The sequence below is a fragment of the Leopardus geoffroyi genome, chromosome A3 (genome assembly GCF_018350155.1).
Source record: "Leopardus geoffroyi isolate Oge1 chromosome A3, O.geoffroyi_Oge1_pat1.0, whole genome shotgun sequence".
Classification (NCBI taxonomy): domain Eukaryota; kingdom Metazoa; phylum Chordata; class Mammalia; order Carnivora; family Felidae; genus Leopardus; species Leopardus geoffroyi.
Genome location: NC_059336.1, coordinates 118,199,147 through 118,217,783, shown reverse-complemented (window position 1 = coordinate 118,217,783; position 18,637 = coordinate 118,199,147). Strand labels below are relative to the sequence as shown.

The window sequence follows — 18,637 nt, the reverse complement described above, 5'->3', positions numbered from 1 at the left end:
ACCTCAGAGGTCAGCACCGTGGACTCCACTTTTGGTGATAAATGGCTCCTGGTCCAAGTCAACAATTGGTCCACATTGAAGAGGTCATTTGTTGGTTTCAACTGGGGCCTGACTCAGTGTCCACTCTCAGCTTCTGGTTTGTGAGGGTTCTGGGCTGGCCAGTCATACTAGTATTGAAATGGGGCATTTTGATGAAGCCATTCTCAGTTAGCACTTGCATCAAAATGACTATATGAAACATGCAGACACACTGTCTCATATTACCAAGTAACATACGCAACAGACATCCCTGACCCCACACCCTTTCTGCCACCCCATGCCACTCTCAGCCCAAGCCTGGGGTCTACCTGAAAAACAATCCTCAGCCATCTCAGAAAAGTCTCCAGTTTTAATTTTTACCCATCACACATTCCAGCCCAGGAATGGGAATTGGGGATAAAGTGAAGGTCTTTGTTTTGTACACTGCTCGATAGTTTAGAAAAAAGGAGCATTTTATGTTTAATTTTAATAGCTTAATATTCTTGAATCAGTATGGTCACATGAAAACAGCTCGGTCTTAATACTCTTTGGCTAAAACTGGCTGTGCCGAGTAGCCTCGGCATGAGGTCACTTCCTCTCTAGAACAGCCTAATTTGACCAGTGGTTGGCCAGCCTGAAGAACATGTGAGGGTCTGTTGTGAACCTGGGATGTGGCCCTGCTGTGGCAACCTGGAGTGGGTGGGCCACGAGTGCAGGGAGCCAATGGCTGCCCTTGCCCCTCTTCAGGTTCAGGGGCAGGGCTGGCATGTGGTCAGCAGGTGCTGCTGAGTCACAGCCCTCACTGTTCTTCTGTCCGGCTGGCCACAGAGAATGGCCTGTGGAGACTTGCAACTGGTAAAAAAAAAAAAAAAAAAAAAGCCCTTCTGGCCAAAATGTCTGTGGTGGCTTAATTTATTCTATAATTTAAAGAATTCCATTATTGGAAAGGATTAATGAAAGAGAAGTAGAATCCCGAGCATGAGCTAAAACTGGAATAAAAAAGGCCCATTCTTTGGGCAATATTAATGGAAGCTTTGTATAAATAACTTTGTATATTGATGAGTAAATGGCACTTAGAACTAAACTGTCTGTTAGTGATTCACTGGGTTCTAAAGGCTGGCCTTGCCTTCTGTGCTCCGCAATCCTTTTTCTTTGTGACTCCGCTCTTCTAGACAGAAAACAGTTAATCCAATAGGATTTAGTCTCTCACAAAAGATTATGCTAGAGCATCTTCTGCCAAATGTTCATCTTCTAGCAGCTGCTTTTTCATTTCGGTGAGAGGTACTTGAAATAAAATCATTGTTCTCTGGGAAAATTGCACGCTAAATAGTATAGAGCTCCCAGATTATTAAACAGCAAAGACATCTGATAATATTAGCACCAACCACAGGTTCCACTTCTGCTGATGCACAAAATTTTGAGTAGTTAGTCATTGCACAATATCGTATTTATATCCTTTTTTGCTTGAGCTGTTAGGCCACAGAATCCGTAGGCAGTTGCTGTTATAAAAGGGTTCTCTGGGTTATTTATAACGTTTCTGGTTCCTTACGAGTTGCTGGTTCACTCTTGGGTCTTGGGTCGGTTGTACAGTGGGAGAATGAAGGGTGGAACTGAACCATCTTTCTGGGAATCTCACTGCTGAAGGCTGGTGTGGATGATTCACAACAACCTGTACGCCTGGGCCCGAATACCTGCTTTGTCTACACAACCAAATTCATCACATACTGGCTGATTTGTCACTTCATCAGCGGGGCAGTGTGTAGTTATGTGAAGGCTGTGTTTGCACCTGCAGAAAGCTAGTGTCTCAGGCACAGATGGTAGGGGAGATATCTCAACTAGCATTGTGTTGCAAAAGAGTTTCCTTCACATGCTATTTACTTTAAATGAAGGATCCATTTCTGCTCCAAATGCTACTCTGTTGCACAGATCAGTGATTCCCCGAAATGGGGGTGGCAGGCAGCCAGACATGCCCAATGGAAGGGCATATAGGGATCACCTGAGCATTTCATTTGATTTTCTGTAAACGACACAGGCATCTTCCTGTGCTATCTGCAGAGAATCACCGATGATATGGATTGTTTCCTTAAAAAAATTTTTTTTTAGTCTTTATTTATTTTTGAGAGAGCAAGTAGGGGAGGAACAGAGAGAGAGGGAGACACAGAATCCGAGGCAGGCTCCAGGTTCTGAGCTGTCAACACAGAGCCCGACGTGGGGCTTGAATCCACGAGCCGTGAGTTCACGACCTGAGTTGAAGTTGGATGCTTAACCGACTGAGCCACCCAGGTGCCCCTGATATGGATTGTTTCTAATGGGAGTTGGTCTTACTCCTTAGGTGAGTCAAGGCCCCCAAAATGCTGACAACCACCACGACTGATAGAATGATCTAGTGGTGTTGACCATGAACTAAGCATCTTACTTGGTCCCCCCACCCTTTTATTTTAAAGGAAATGAACTACCATTCTGTCCTCTGAACTCTTGAGTTCCTAAACTCAGTATCCCCACTGCCACCTCCCTAGTCCAGGCTGCCATAATTTGTTACTAGATAGATCAAGACAACAGTCTTTGGGTGGTTCTCCTTGCCTCTGGTACTGTAATCTCCAATTTAGTCTTTATAAGGAGCCATTTAAATTTTTTAATAGAGTACAAATCTGATAAAATCTATTCCTGCTTAAACTCTTCAGTGGCTCCCCATTGCCCTCAGGAGAACATGCAGATTTCCAGTTGTGGCAAACGAAGCCCTTCACAGCCTGTCCCTGTTAGAGCCACACCTCATCCTGTTCTGTTCTTCCTTGTATCATAAACTCCACACAGAACTACTTAAATTAGAGGCACAAACCTGATACACTCTCTTAGTCCTGCACCTTTCATGAGCTGCTGCCTCTGCCTGGGTGACCCTTCCCCAAGCTGACTTATCCTGTAGCTCGCCCTCCCTTGCCCTCTCAAAAGCAGGGTTACGGGCCCCTCAGGCCAGGTGGGCTCCTCATCTGCTCTCCCACCACACCTGTTTTGTTTCATTGACGCTGGAACAAGAATAAGGTGACAGGGGCCTCCCCATCATGGTACTCCTCATTCTGAACGTGGGTTACAGACTCTTCCAGACTTAAGCTCTTTGTGGCCAGGGACTGTCTTTTAAGTTTATTTATTTTGGGGCGCCTGGGTGGCTCAGTCGGTTAAGCGTCCGACTTTAGCTCAGGTCACGATCTCGCGGTCCGTGAGTTCGAGCCCCGCGTCAGGCTCTGGGCTGATGGCTCAGAGCCTGGAGCCTGCTTCTGATTCTATGTCTCCCTCTCTCTCTCTGCCCCTCCCCCGTTCATGCTCTGTCGCTCTCTGTCTCAAAAAGAAATAAACGTTAAAAAAAATATTAAAAAAAAAAGTTTATTTATTTTGAGAGAGAGCACACGTACACAAGTGGGGGAGGGGCAGAGGGAGAGAGAGAATCCCCAGCAGGTTCCGTGTTCAGCTCGGAGCCTGACCCAGGGCTCAATCTCACAACTGGGGGATCGTGACTCAAACCGAGAGTGGGCTGGCCAACTGACTGAACCACCCAGACGCCCCACCAGGGACTATCTTATTACATGAGTGTCCCTATTATACCAGTGCACAGCTGCTGTTTAGCATGCAGAAAATTAAAATACCAGTGTGCTGAATAAACGTATGCTCAGTGGGGTGCTCCTCACCTCCTTTTGCCAGAACTTCCCACAGGGATCGTTTCTGTTTCTTAAAGGACAGTGACTTTCTGTGTTTAAGGACTGTGTTTTCTGTTCTAGAGGTCACTTTTGTTTCATCAACCTTGGAACAAGAATAAGGTGACAGGAAGCCTCCGGATTCCAGGCATCTCTCCCTAGCAATTTTAAAAGACACGAAGAATAGAAAAGAGAAGGTCAAATATATACCTTATAGGGGTTCTAGAATGAGGGGATTGAGGACGTGGAGGGGAGGCAATAATGACAGAGAGAATGGTTAAGAATTTTTCAGAATTGATGAGAAACACAAATACTGATGTTTATAGCAGCATTGTTAACAACAGCCCAATTATGGAAACAGCCCAAGTGATGAATGGGTAAAGATGTGATGTATATATACAATGGAATATTACTCAGCCATAAAAATAGTGAAATATTGCCATTTGCAATGACCTGGCTAGAACTGCAGTGTACTATGGTAAGGGAAATAAGTCAATCAGAGAAAGACAACTACCGTATAGTTCCACTCAAGAAACAAAACAGATGACCATATGGGGGGAAAAAGAGAGAGAGGCAAACCAGGAAACAGATTCTTAACTACAGAGAACATGGTTACCAGAGGGGAGGTAGGTGGGGGAATGGGTTAAATAGGTGATGGGGAGGGGTGCCCACGTGGCTCAGTCGGTTGAGCATCCGACTTTGACTCAGGTCATGATCTCGCCGTCTGTGAGTTCGAGCCCTGCGTTGGGCTCTGTGCTGACAGCTCAGAGCCTGGAGCCTGCTTCGGATTCTGTGTCTCCCTCTCTCCCTCTGCCCCTCCCCCACTCATGCTCTGTCTCTCTCTCTCTCTCTCTCTGTCAAAAATAAACAAACATTAAAAATAGGTGATGGGGATTAAGGAGTCCACCTGTTGTGATGAACACTGGTGTTGTATATTAAGTAATGAGTCACTAAATTCTACACCTGAAACTAATATTACACTGCACGTTAACTTGAATTTATTTTATTTTATTTTATTTTATTTTATTTTTAATACAAAGGTTTTATTGTTGTACTTTAAGGACGAGATATAAAGCTATTTAACTTACTTTTAAAATGTGAGACTAGTCTCATGTGCTTTTAAAAAAATTATTTAACTTATTTTTTAAATTTACATCTAAGCATATGGTACAACAGTGATTTCAGTAGATTCCTTAGTGCCCCTTACCCATTTAGCCCATCCCCCTCCCACGACCCTTCCAGTAACCCTCTGTTTGTTCTCCATATTTAAGAGTCTCTTATGTTTTGTCCCCCTCCCTGTTTTTATATTATTTTTGCTTCCCTTCCTTTATGTTCATCTGTTGTGTCTTAAAGTCCTCATATGAGTGAAGTCATATGATATCTTTCTCTGACTAATTTCGCTTAGCATCATACCCTCTAGTTCCATCCACGTAGCTGTGAATGGCAAGATTTCATTCTTTTTGATTGCTGAGTAATACTCCATTGTGTGTGTGTCTGTGTGTACATATATGTACACATCTTTATCCATTCATCCATCAATGGACATTTGGGCTCTTTCCATACTTTGGCTATTGTCAATAGTGTTGCTATAAACATTGGGGTGCATGTGCCCCTTTGAAACAGCACACCCGTATCCCTTGGATAAATACCTAGTGGTGCAATTGCTGGGTCATAGGGTAGTTCTATTCTTAATTTTTTGAGGAACCTCCATACTGCTTTCCAGAGTGGCTGCACCAGTTTGCATTCTCACCAGCAGTGCAAAAGAGATCCTCTTTCTCCACATCCTCGCCAACATCTGTTGTTGCCTGAGTTGTTCATATTAGCCATTCTGACAGGTGTGAGGTGGTATCTCATTGTGATTTCGATTTGTATTTCCCTGATGATGAGTGATGTGGAGCATGTTTTCATGTGTCGGTTGGCCATCTGGATGTCTTCTTTGGAGAAGTGTCTATTCCTGTCTTTTGCCCATTTCTTCACTGGATTATTTGTTTTTTGGGTGTTGAGTTTGATAAGTTCTTTATAGACTTTGGATACTAACCCTGTATCTGATATGTCATTTGCAAATATCTTCTCCGATTCTGTTGGTTGCCTTTTAGTTTTGCTGATTGTTTCCTTCGCTGTGCAGAAGCTTTTTATTTTGATGAGGTTAGTTCATTTCTGCTTTTATTTCCCTTGCCTCTGGAGATGTGTTGAGTAAGAGGTTGCTGTGGCCAAGGACAAAGAGGTTTTTGCTTGCTTTCTCTAGGACTTTGATGGCCTCCTGTCTTACATTTAATTAGGTCTTTCATCCATTTTGAGTTTATTTTTGTGTATAGTGTAAGAAAGTGGTCCAGGTTCATTTTTCTGCATGTCACTGTCCAGTTTTCCCAGCACCACTTGCTGAAGAGACTGTCTTTATTCCACTCTTTTCCACTGGATATTGTTTCCTGCTTTGTCAAAGATTAGTTGGCCATACGTTTGTGGGTCAATTTCTGGGTTCTCTATTTTGTTCCATTGATCTGAGTGTCTGTTTTTGTGCCAGTACCATACTGTTTTGATGATTACAGCTTTGTAATACAACTTGAAGTCTGCGATTGTGATGCCTCCTGCTTTGGTTTTCTTTTTCAGGATTGTTTTGGCTATTTGGGGTCTTTTCTGATTCCATACAAATTTTAGGATTGTTTGTTCTAGGTCTGTGAAGAATGCTGGTGTTATTTTGATAGGGATTGCATTGAATATGTAGATTGCTTTGGGTAGTATTGGCATTTTAACAATCTTTGTTCTTCCTAACTAACTTGAATTTAAATAAAAACTTGAGGGGCGCCTGGGTGGCGCAGTCGGTTAAGCGTCCGACTTCAGCCAGGTCACGATCTCGCGGTCAGTGAGTTCGAGCCCCGCATCAGGCTCTGGGCTGATGGCTCGGAGCCTGGAGCCTGTTTCCGATTCTGTGTCTCCCTCTCTCTGCCCCTCCCCGGTTCATGCTCTGTCTCTCTCTGTCCCAAAAATAAATAAACGTTGAAAAAAAAAAATTAAAAAAAAAAAAAAAAACTTGAAGAAAAAAAATAGAGCATTAGAGTCCCTCCCAGCCCCCCCAAAAAGCTTCAGGAAGAACAGAGTCATGAGCAGTATAAATAAGAACAGGGGCACCTGAGTGGTTCAGCTGGTTAAGTGTCTGACTTTTGATTTCAGCTGAGGTCATGATCTCACCATTCTTGGATACAAGCCCCACATCAGGCTTTGTGCTGACAGTGCAGAGCCTGCTTGGGATTCTCTTTCTCCTTCTCTCTCCATCCCTCCCCTGCTCACTCTTTCTCTCTCTCTCTCAAAATAAATTAAAAAAGTAAAAAAAAAAATACATAAGAATAAATTCAGATCTGGGCTCATTGTAGTAAAACTGCAGAATGGCAAAGATCAAGAAAAGTTCTTACAAAATCCTACTGTTTTTCTGTTCAAATGTGTTTTTAAAAGCTAGGTCCTGATATAGGTTGCATCTTCATAGCACTAAGCATCTGAAAGCAAAGAGGTCACACTGTGTTTCTAACGTTTTTACCTCTTAAAAACCACCTGAAACAAAAATAGCAAAATATTAAGAAATAACAAATTATCCGGCTCTCTATACTTTTCAGTATAATTGAAATATTTCACAATTTACAAAGAAGGAAGGAAGGGAGGGTGGCAGGCAATCTGACTGGCCTTGGGATGTTAGTAATCTGACTGAGGGAAGTTAGTAAATGTAAGTATTTGATGCGAATTATATTTCATGTACAACTGAATCCACACAATTAGATACCCACATGCTAAAGCAGACTAAGGAGAGGAAGACAGTTTTCTTAACAGGGAACAGGACAGTCACGGGAAGTCACTTAGCAAATATAACCATGATCTTTCTTTCTCTAATTTTCATTTGTTTTGACCAGGGAAAGAAAAGGATATACAATTTTCAGTTTTCAGAGACTCTTTCAGGGGAGATGTGATTCACCTAACCTCTGGACGCCCTCTATCCCCAAATCACATCGCATTTGTAGGGATGTACCACAGTACAGAGCCCTGTCGTTTTAAAAGGAGGAAAGTGTGAATGATGAATCATGCCTTTACCTTCTGTCCCACTGCAGTACATTTTACTGACACGCACATACATGCATGACATTCATGCCACCAACAATTTATTCACACAGAGCACACGTCCTCAGCACTGAAAATACACAAAGTATCCACACCGTTAAACTACACCACACACATGTTTTCACATGAAGGCAGACAGGTGTTTAGCAAGCTATGAACCACACACACCTTCTTCATTTCCTTGTTCACCTCTCTCAGCAGTGATGGGCACTGAGGGTGCTGGGCATGGCTCCAACTCACTGGGCTCTACAGCTTGGCTCCAGACGGTTTCTTCGCCTCCTCACAATTTCAGGTCTACCCAAGCAACATCTTCACATACTGGAAGCCACTTTAGAAGCACTACGGTGTAGTCCTGACTGCCACCTCCCAGCCAAGTTATCACCCTGCTATCAAGGACACAAGACACCACGCTGCTCTCCAGGAGCGGGGAGAAGTGGAGGGTAGGGGTAGGAAGCGAGAAGTCTTCCTTGTGGCTGGATAAGCAAGTTCATACACCCTGAAACCGCCCCTTCTTACCGGGACAGGGACTGTCTCCTGTCCTTTCAGTCAGGGAGCATCGAGGCCCACAGAACACTCTACATCTAGATTTAGAGTTTGCTCTCTTGACTTTTGCTGATGTTTTAACAGTTATTTTTTCCTCTACATCTTCCTTCCACCGTCGTGCCCCTGTTCTCCACTACCATTGCTCTTTTCAATCTCTGGCTGTATTTGAGTTCTGAAGCAGGGCCAGGGATCCCAGCTTCCTGCTCGGGAGCCCCTAAGATGTCTGGCACTAGGCACATGTGCATGCGTGTCCAGGTCCAGCCGTGGGACAGGTGGGACAGTACTTTAGGAAAACGGAAAAGACAGTCTCGTAGTTGGCCCTGGTTCAGTTCCTCCAAGTGAAGATGACATTTCTGGTAAGCAGTTACAATTAGATTTTTAGAGCCCTGTGTTTTCAATGCATCCCATGCAGGATTAAGAAAGATAATTTAAAATATTTAATTCTGCCTGATTAGCCAGTAAATGAGGTGATCTGCTGATATGGAAGTAATGTAATAGAGCTAATATGGACCCCCCGGGCGTGACGGATGTCTTGTGCCTTGTCAATCAGCGTCTTTAGCAATTATCTTGTCCTCTGTCCTTTCTTCATATCCAGTCAACTTCTTTTTTTTTTCATTTTCATCTTTTCTGGCAGCCAGAGTTGGCAGAGTGGTTCAGATATCATGCCCATTTATTGATATCATTCCTAGGATTAAGACGGGTATTTCGGAGCCTCACCTGGGTTTTCTGTATTCTATGATGCTGATTTCAGAGATGCCATTTACTTCTGTAACTTCATTTTTTTTGGCCTGGCCTTTCTGCAGGTAAAATAATCTAAAGATAGGTTTTAAAATGGGCACCTGGGTACTTTGTTTTCATAACATTAGAAAAGAGCATTTGTGTCTGAGATTTATTCTTTCCCTTGACATATTCCAGGTAGAACTTAAGGACTGTAAGGAATCCTGTCGATCCTCTAGTCCCCTGAGAACACTGGGGCTCAGTGAGACCAAGCGGCCCTAATACACACACTACTTACTTTCTCACAAGGAACTAGAACTCTTTCGTTTTTTCAGGAAGGCCTGTTATTATGTGCCAAGCATATAGTAAGCACTGGGATTTCCCAAGAAGAACTCTCTGAGCTGGACCTTGAGGATGGATAGGAGTTTGCTAGGCAGGGAAAGAGTGTTTTTGTCTTTCCTTAAACTAGAGAGCTCGTTGGGGAATGTTAAAAAAGAGGAACTCTATTTTCCCTAGCCTCTCTAGTTAGCAGTTCAGGCCTCTATTTAAAGAAGCCTCACGGAAAGATGATTTGGTTATACTCACTGGGAGTGGTGCACCTCTCCTTCAGAGTTAGTCATTCAATGACAAGAATGAACGGACGTGATCTATCTGTGCCCAAAACTTTGCAATCTGGACAGGATGATCCTGCCACACACTACTAGCCGTGCAGTCCAGCTCCTTGTCTTGTACAGGAAGATGCTGGAACTGAATGGCAGTGGGACTTGGGTTTCTTTTCAGTAACGTACAGAGCCAAGGTTATGTCCACTCTGTGTACTGGAGAGTGACGCAAGCTCCTGGCGCATACTTCCTGGTACCCCCTGCGTGATCCAGGTTCAATGAACAGACACATGGGGACCTACTAATGAGCACTAAAAGGTACTGAGTATTCACGTGCGCCAGGAACTATTCTTAGAGCCATACATGGGTCACTGCATTTACAATTTGTTTTACATTTATTTATTTATTTTTGAGAGGGGGGGCGCAGAGAGAGAAGAAGACACACAATCTGAAGCAGCCTCCAGGCTCTGAGAGAGCTGTCAGCACAGAGCCTGACGCGGGCTCGAACCCACAAACCGTGAGATCATAACCTGAGCCGAAGTCAGATGCTCAACCGACTGAGCCACCCAGGCGCCCCTGGGTTACTGCATTTAAGTGAGGCTGCACCATACGGCACAAAACAGGCAGTGCCTTTGCAGGATCTGGTAGCTCCCGAACATCTAGAGAAATGGAGTGATTACAGAAGCCTGTATCTTAACAAGTGACAAGGAAAGTCAGTGCTGGAAGGCCAACTAGGGGGAACTGAAGGCTAGGCAGACTGCCACAAAATCAAGAGGAAGAGGGGTGCAGTAGAGAGTACGTGGATGTTAGAGTCGGACAGACAGACCGGCAAGCAGTTCCTGGCTCTGCCAACTTACCAGCTGTATGACCAGGCAGGCTGTTTGCCTTTGGGAGCATTACTTTCCTCCTCTCTAAAATGGGCATTAACCTCGTCTTGCAGGGTTGTTCTGAGCATACGGAGTCCAGCACAAAGCCCAGCACAGCGTGGTGCCTGGCTTTCCAGATTAGCCTAAGAATCCTCATGTTCCCAAGAATCTGTAAGAATCATGGAATGTCAGAGGTCTAAGATGCCTCAGAGATCACCCACCCCAGACATGTCATGTTTGGACGCACAACCTGAGCCCAAACATAATGAGTCCTTTGCCCAAAGCAGCCTGCTAGTTATTGGCTAGATTAGGGTCTGAGCTCAAGACATCATCTGGCCTTACCCACTGGGACCGATTATTACAGTTGAACCATAAGCAAAACACTCAAGATGTTTTTCACCAAGAGGGTGATTTAGGATGATCCTGTTAGTTCAATTCAGATTATTTCCTCCTCACAAAACAGCTGACTTTTCAGTTTTTGCGTTAGATCACTTCTGAAGTACATTCATTTGCTTTCCTGTTAGTCCTGCTTGGGCCACTGTACAAAAAAAGCCACAGGCTGAGTGGCTTGAACAACAGAAATTTACTTCTCACAGTTCTGGAGGCTGGAAGTCCAAGATCAAGGTGCTCACAAGGTAGGTTTCATTCTGAGGCTGCTTCTCCTTGGCTTGCAGGATGCCACCATCTTTTTTTCTTTTAATTTTTTAAAATTAATTTTTAAAATTTACATCCAAGTTAGCATATAGTGCAACAATGATTTCAGGAGTAGATTCCTTAGTGCCCCTTACCCATTTAGCCCATCCCCCCTCCCACAACCCCGCTAGTAACCCTCTGTTTGTTCTCCATATTTAATTGTCTCTTATGTTTTGTCCCCCTCCGTTTTTGTATTATTTTTGCTTCCCTTCCCTTATGTTCATCTGTTTTGTCTCTTAAAGTCCTCCTATGAGTGAAGTCATAGGATTTTTGTCTTTCTCTGACTAATTTCACTTAGCATAATACCCTCCAGTTCCATCCACGTAGTTGCAAATGGCAAGATTTCATTCTTTTTGATTGCCGAGTCATACTCCATTGTATACATATACCACATCTTCTTTATCTGTTCATCCATCGATGGACATTTGCACTCTTTCCATACTTTGGCTATTGTTGATAGTGCTGCTATAAACATGGGGGTGCATGTGTCCCTTTGAAACAGCACACCCGTATCCCTTGGATAAATACTTAGTGGTGCAATTGCTGGGTCGTAGGGTAGTTCTATTTTTAATTTTTTGAGGAATCTCCATCCTGTTTTTCCAGAGTGGCTGCACCAGTTTGCATTCTCACCAGCAATGCAAAAGAGATCCTCTTTCTCCGCATCCTCGCCAACATCTGTTGTTGCCTGAGTTGTTCAAGTTAGCCATTCTGACAGGTGTGAGGTAGTATCTCATTGTGGTTTTGATTTGTATTTCCCTGATGATGAGTGATGTGGAGCATGTTTTCATGTGTCGGTTGGCCATCTGGATGTCTTCTTTGGAGAAGTGTCTATTCCTGTCTTTTGCCCATTTCTTCACTGGATTATTTGTTTTTTGGGTGTTGAGTCTGGTAAGTTCTTTATAGACTTTGGATACTAACCCTATATCTGATATATCGCTTGCAAATATCTTCTCCCATTCTGTCGGTTGCCTTTTAGTTTTGCTGATTGTTTCCTTCACTGTGAAGAAGATTTTTATTTTGATGAGGTCCCAATAGTTCATTTCTGCTTTTATTTCCCTTGCCTCTGGAGACGTGTTGAGTAAGAGGTTGCTGCGGCCAAGGACAAAGAGGTTTTTGCCTGCTTTGTCCTCTAGGATTTTGATGGCTTCCTGTCTTACATTTAATTAGGTCTTTCATCCATTTTGAGTTTATTTTTGTGTATAGTGTAAGAAAGTTGTCCAGGTTCATTTTTCTGCATGTCGCTGTCCAGTTTTCCCAGCACCACTTGCTGAAGAGACTGTCTTTATTCCACTGGATATTGTTTCCTGCTTTGTCAAAGATTAGTTGGCCATACGTTTGTGGGTCAATTTCTGGGTTCTCTATTCTGTTCCATTGATCTGAGTGTCTGTTTTTGTTCCAGTACCATACTGTTTTGATGATTACAGCTTTGTAATACAGCTTGAAGTGTGCAATTGTAATGCCTCCTGCTTTGGTTTTCTTTTTCAGGATTGCTTTGGCTATTTGGGGTCTTTTCTGATTCCATACAAATTTTAGGATTGTTTGTTCTAGGTCTGTGAAGAATGCTGGTGTTATTTTGATAGGGATTGTACTGAATACGTAGATTGCTTTGGGTGGTATCCACATTTTAACAATATTTGTTCTTCCTATCCAGGAGCATGGAATCTTTTTCCATTTTTTGTGTCTTCTTCAATTTCTTTCATAAGCTTTCTATAGTTTTCAGTGTATAGATTTTTCACCTCTTTGGTTAGATTTACTCCTAGGTATTTTATGGGTTTTGGTGCAGTTGTAAATGGGACCGATTCCTTGATTTCTCTTTCTATTGCTTCATTGTTGGCATATAGGAATGCAACCGATTTCTGTGCATTGATTTTATATTCTACAACTTTGCCGAATTCATGAATCAGTGCTAGCAGTTTTTTGGTGGAATCTTTTGGGTTTTCGATATAGAGTATCATGTCATCTGTGAAGAGTGAAAGTTTGACTTCCTCCTGGCTGATTTGGATGCCTTTTATTTCTTTGCGTTGTCTGATGGCTGAGGCGAAGACTTCTGATACTATGTTGAGTAACAGTGGTGAGAGTGGACATCCCTGTCTTGTACCTGACCTTAGGGGGAAAGCTCTCAGTTTTTCCCCAGGACGCCACCATCTTGCTGTGTGCTCTAACCTGTTTGAGCAGACACAGATAGACAGCGAGCTCTCTGGTGTCTTTTCCTAAAAGAACATTAATCCTATGGGATCTAGGCTCCATCCTTATGACCTCGTTCAGCCTTAATTACCTCCTTACTTCAGCATATGAATCTTAGAGGGGACATGCTTCAGTCCAAAGGACTGTGTTACCTATGTTCCTCCTCCCCCCAGGAGCCATTCCACTCAGGTGTGTTTCAAACCGGAGGTACAGGAATGGTGAAGTATGTGAACTATTAAGTACCTAAACATGAGGTATCACCTATGGCCTGGCCCCTTTTACAACTCCTTCAGGTCATCGATTAATAGAGACCAAGAGCTGTGGCAAGGCCAAAGTCTAGATCGTTCAACCTATTATTAATTGTGGGAATAAGGCTAGAAGAGTTTAAGACATGTAAGCAGACACATTCAGAAAGAAAACTGATGCTGAGTAAAGCTTCTCTGAAGATAGGCTACGCATTTGAGTGAGGAACAGAAAAATGCAGCTTTGACATTTATTCTGTGATTTCCAAAGGAAACTGTATAAACTAACATATTTTTGAGAGAGATTGTTTCTTTAGAAAGATTAAGGGAAAAAAAGCCTGTCAAAAATGTGTAGTGAAATATCTAGACTTAAAGAGGCTCCAGGGCCTGGATGAGAAGGCAATGCAGATCATTTCCTTGGCATCAAGTGTCTATCCATTCAGAAGTTATTTTAAGTCAAAGTGTTACTCAGCCTACTTACACAGAGATCTTGGGATGGTTGAGAGGTTCTTTAGGAGGCCAAGAGTGAACTTGGCCAATTACTGGCTCCTTTGGGAAGGTAGTGGCAAGTTTTTTTTTTTTTTTTTTTTTTTAAAGGTTCAGGCCTCTTAAAAAAAAATGACTTTTAAAAATGTTTATTTAGTTGAGAGAGAGAGAGAGAGAGAAAGAGAGAGAGAGAGAGAGATGGAGAGATGGAGTGTGAGTGGGGGAAGGGTGGAGAGGGAGGGAGGCACCGAATCCAAAGCAGGCTCCAGGCTCTGAGCTGCCAGCACAGAGCCCGACATGGGGCTCAAATGTATGAACTAAGAGATCATGACCTGAGAAGTCAGACACTCAACTGACTGAGCCACCCAGGCCCCCCCCCCCCCCCCGCCCCGTACACCCTTTGAGAAATGATATCACCTCTCTTATTTGCTAGATGTGGCTCCAAATAGTTTTTTGCTCTGTCTCCAAATTGTATTTTCTTCCAAATTTCAAAGTAATGCATGAAAAATAAAGGGTCATGTAAAAACTCAAACAATTCAGAAGAATATGGAGTAGAATGTAGAAGTCCTCCTTTACAACACCTGCCTCCCATCCCCTGGCCCTCCCCATGAGCAATAGTTTGGTGGGTTATTTTTTTCCAGATTTTTAAAATATGCTATGCTTTTATTTATGGATAGCTAGAGTTATTTTTAAATAAATGGCACCATATCATTATAATTTGACTTTCTCCTGCTGATGATTATATAGATATGTCTGATCCACTTTTGATTATTACAAAGCTGGAATAAATATTCTTATACAAATATTTGTATATATGAGCAGTTCTGCAAGATAGATTCTTAGAAGAGTTACTGGGCCAAATTTAAAAACTGTTAGTCAAATTTCCCTCTGAAAACATTGTACAAATTTACACTCCTACCAGAATTATATGAGAGCATGTGTTTTCCAATTTATTGGGACTTTGACATTATCAGTCTTTACTTTTTGCCAAACTGATGGGCAACAAAGGGGGATCTCACTGTTATTTTCATTTAAATATTCTTGATTTCTTGTGTGGTTGAACATTATCACATTTCTTTCTTTTTTTGTCTTTCTTTCCTTTTTTTTTTTTTTTTTTTTTTGAGAGAGAGTGCACTCAAGCAAGCAGGGAGGGGCAGAAGTGGGGGGGGGGTGGTGAGAATCTTAAGCAGGCTTCATGCCCAGAGCAGAGCCCGAGGTGAGGCTCAATCTCACAACTGTGAGATTATGACCTGAGCTGAAATCAAGAATCAGATGCTTAATAGACTGAGCCACCCAGGTGCCCACACATTTATTTTTTGCATTTCTTCTTCGGTGAATTGTCCATTTACATTATTCTAGAGAAATGGTTGATATTTTTGAGTTGTAGAGGCTTCCCATAATTACACATATTAATATCTGCAGGGGCAAATACTCAAATTTTCTGTTAAAAGATATTCAAAAGTGCATGAATTGGTATGCAAAAAAAAAAATGGAAGGATTTATATTAAAAGGATAATAGTAGACGGGGTGCCTTGCTGGCTTGGCCGGTAGAGCGTGTGACTCTTGATCTTGGGGTTATAGGTTTGAGCCCCATGTGGGCTCAAAAATAAAGTCTTATTTAAAAATTACTTAAAAATAAAATCTTTAAAAGGATAACAGTAGTTACATTTGAGTGGTAGACTCATGGGTATTTGACTTTCTTTTTTATACTTTTCTACGTTTTCTGCTTTTTTTCTACTCTTGAACGCTAAGTATGTATTAATTTTATGAATAGAAAGAAAAAAACCCCAGTAGACTGGAAAGTAGGGTAAAGGTGCTCTCAAAGCAGTTCCAAAAAAAATTTCCAAGACACTTTGAGTAGCGGCAGTATCAGTAGATATTAATTTTCCTAAGGTCAAAATGTGAAGGAAACAACAATTACTTCTTGCATAATAACTTGATATGGCAGTTGAAGTTAGCCTTATTATGTAATAATTACCTGTTCAGCACCCCCGATTCTATCATTCTTTACCCACAGTGTTTTATTCTCCCAACCCTTCTTCAAGTACTGGCAATCAACAGTGAGGGGAGCTCAAACTACATTTGGAGCAGGAAATACCTCAGTTTGCCTGGGCTGAGAAACACCTCTTAAGAGCACCTAAATCCATTTGTTCTAATGACATCTGGCAATGTTGGCTTGGCCTTCCACTGGCTAGGGGGTGAGAGTGGGAAGAGGGTGCAGGTGTAGGATGGGAGGGGGGAAGTCGTACCACGATGGGAAAAATGGGTTCAAATCTGGGTTTTCAAAGGCTGAACTGTCATTCTGGATGGTGCCTCAGAGGTAAGTTAATGGGAGCCAACCCTTAAGAACAGCCTGGATGGCCGAAGGCCAGACCCCAGGATGAGGGGAATACAGAGGAGAAGTGACCTTGGAAAGCTGTGGGTAACCCACCAGCCGCAGCAATCACGGTACCTTTAGGAGTGCTTCCATGCAAACTTGAAAAGAAACTATCACCACTTCCTACTGGTGCAACTTCTAGTTCAGAGCTGAGTCTCCAAGCCCTGAGTCATCTGTTGGGGGCATCCATGCAGCTGGGCTGACACTGCCTAGTGCCACACCTGCAACTTTGAGCACTACAGGACTCAAATATAATGGATAGAAAGAAAGGGGAATAAGGAAGAGGTAAGAGAATCCCCATGCTCTTGGCTTTTGATTACTCTTAGCTTACTTATATACCCTGAATTATAATGACTTATTATAAGGTGAAGGTTTGGAAAGATGGATTTAGCCTATGGGCTAAATTCTTAAGAGTACCAATGCAGATTCTAGGACTCAACCATTTACGTGTAGAAAAACAATTTCTGTGTCAAGAATTTTATACAGCCTGTAGGCCAAGGATAATTAATGATATATCACAGTAGCACAATAACGTAGAAGATGACAGTGCTTAAATGTGTGTGACTCTTGACAACGGGGTGATTATGTAGTGCAATCGACACAAGACGGCAAAGCCCCCTGACCTTCAGGTTGGAGGACTGCACCGAGGACACGAGTGCCATGGCATTTTGAGGCTGAGATTCAGGTAACATAGAGATGGGAAGAGCGACACGTCTGTCATGTCCTCCCAACTGAGCCGAGGACATCTGCACTACTGCCACCATCTCACTGTCGTACAGCAGGAAAAATGGATGTAAAAATAGAAGTGATACAGCAACTATCAACACGGAGGCAAATGAATGTAGCAGCCTGCGGGAGTACTGACGCGGAGCGGGACTGGCCCCTTCCAGGGCGGGCTGGAAAATGTGCGATCCAGCTAAAGGTGTTTCCACCACCCATGCCATCCCTGACTGACTGATTTTATCTTGGCCAGCTTTGTTGACGTTAAGATTGACAAAAATTGTATCCGTTGAGGTTGCACGACGTGATTTTTTTTTTTTTTTTTTTGAAGGTGTGCCTCGTAAGGGATTAGGAGAAGGGGAAATGTGAGGTCATACACCTCCTGAGGGCAAGTAATGCCCTCCTGACAGAAAAGTGAAGAAGCCCATTTGTTCAGAAGAAAATGCCTCCCTGGGAGTTCCTCACCTCGCCATGTGAATTATCTCCTCTTTGTTAGACCTATGAAGAGGCCGAACAGGTATGTGCAGAACAGGCAAGGATTTTAGTAATGAGAGTGCAGGATGAGAGGACAAAGAGCATAAAAAAGGCTGAGGGAGATTTGGCCCCCAGAAAATAACCACCCTTGTTTCCCATGTCACCTCTGCTCTGCTGGGGGATGTGGAGAGCCCATTCAGTAGATTCAGTAGAGCAATGAAGTGGAAGATTCTTTATCACAAGAGTATTCATCCACGGGTGAAGTGCCTAGGTGGATCTTTTTGTTATTGTTTGACCTTTGTTTTCTAAATTGATATAATTCTAACCTACCACAAAACTCACCCTTTAAAAGTGAACAATTCACTGGTTTTCAGGGTATCCGCAAGGTTGTCTATGTATCACCACTATCTAATTCCAGAATGTCTTCCTCAGCCCAGAGAGGACCCCCCATACCCATTCATTAGTCTCCTGACCCCGTCTCCCCAGCTGCCAGTGACCATCCATCTACCTTCCGTTTCTATAGATTTACCTATTCTGGACATGGCATATACTTGGAAGCATATGATATGTGGCCTTTAGGTTTGTCTTCTTTCACTTAGCGTAATGTTCTGGATGTTCATCCACACTGTGGCCTGTATCAGTATTCCATTTTATGGCTGAACAGCAGTCTATTATATGTAGGTGCCTCAATCTGTCTATCCAGTCATCTGCTGTTCAAAGTCAGGTTGTTTCCGATTTGGGGCTATCGGGAACAATGCTGCCAGAAACCTTCGTGTACAGGTTTTTGTGTGGGCACGTGTTTTCATTTCTCTTGGGTGGAGACCTAGAAGGACAATTGCTGGGTCCTATGGTAACTAGAAAATTAACTTTTAGCAGCCCTTCCAGACTGTTTCCCAAAGCGACTACACTATTTTACCTTCCCACTGGCATCGT

General features: G+C 42.9%; 1 protein-coding gene and 1 long non-coding RNA gene across 7 annotated transcripts in view; one reads left to right on the top strand and one right to left on the bottom strand.

Moving 5' to 3' along the window:
• The window catches only part of RBKS (ribokinase), a 100,981-nt gene that overhangs the window by 30,109 nt on the left and 52,235 nt on the right, over nucleotides 1–18,637 (bottom strand). The window lies entirely within an intron of this gene.
• LOC123581306 overlaps nucleotides 1–18,637 on the top strand; it is a 52,668-nt gene that overhangs the window by 8,706 nt on the left and 25,325 nt on the right. The window lies entirely within an intron of this gene.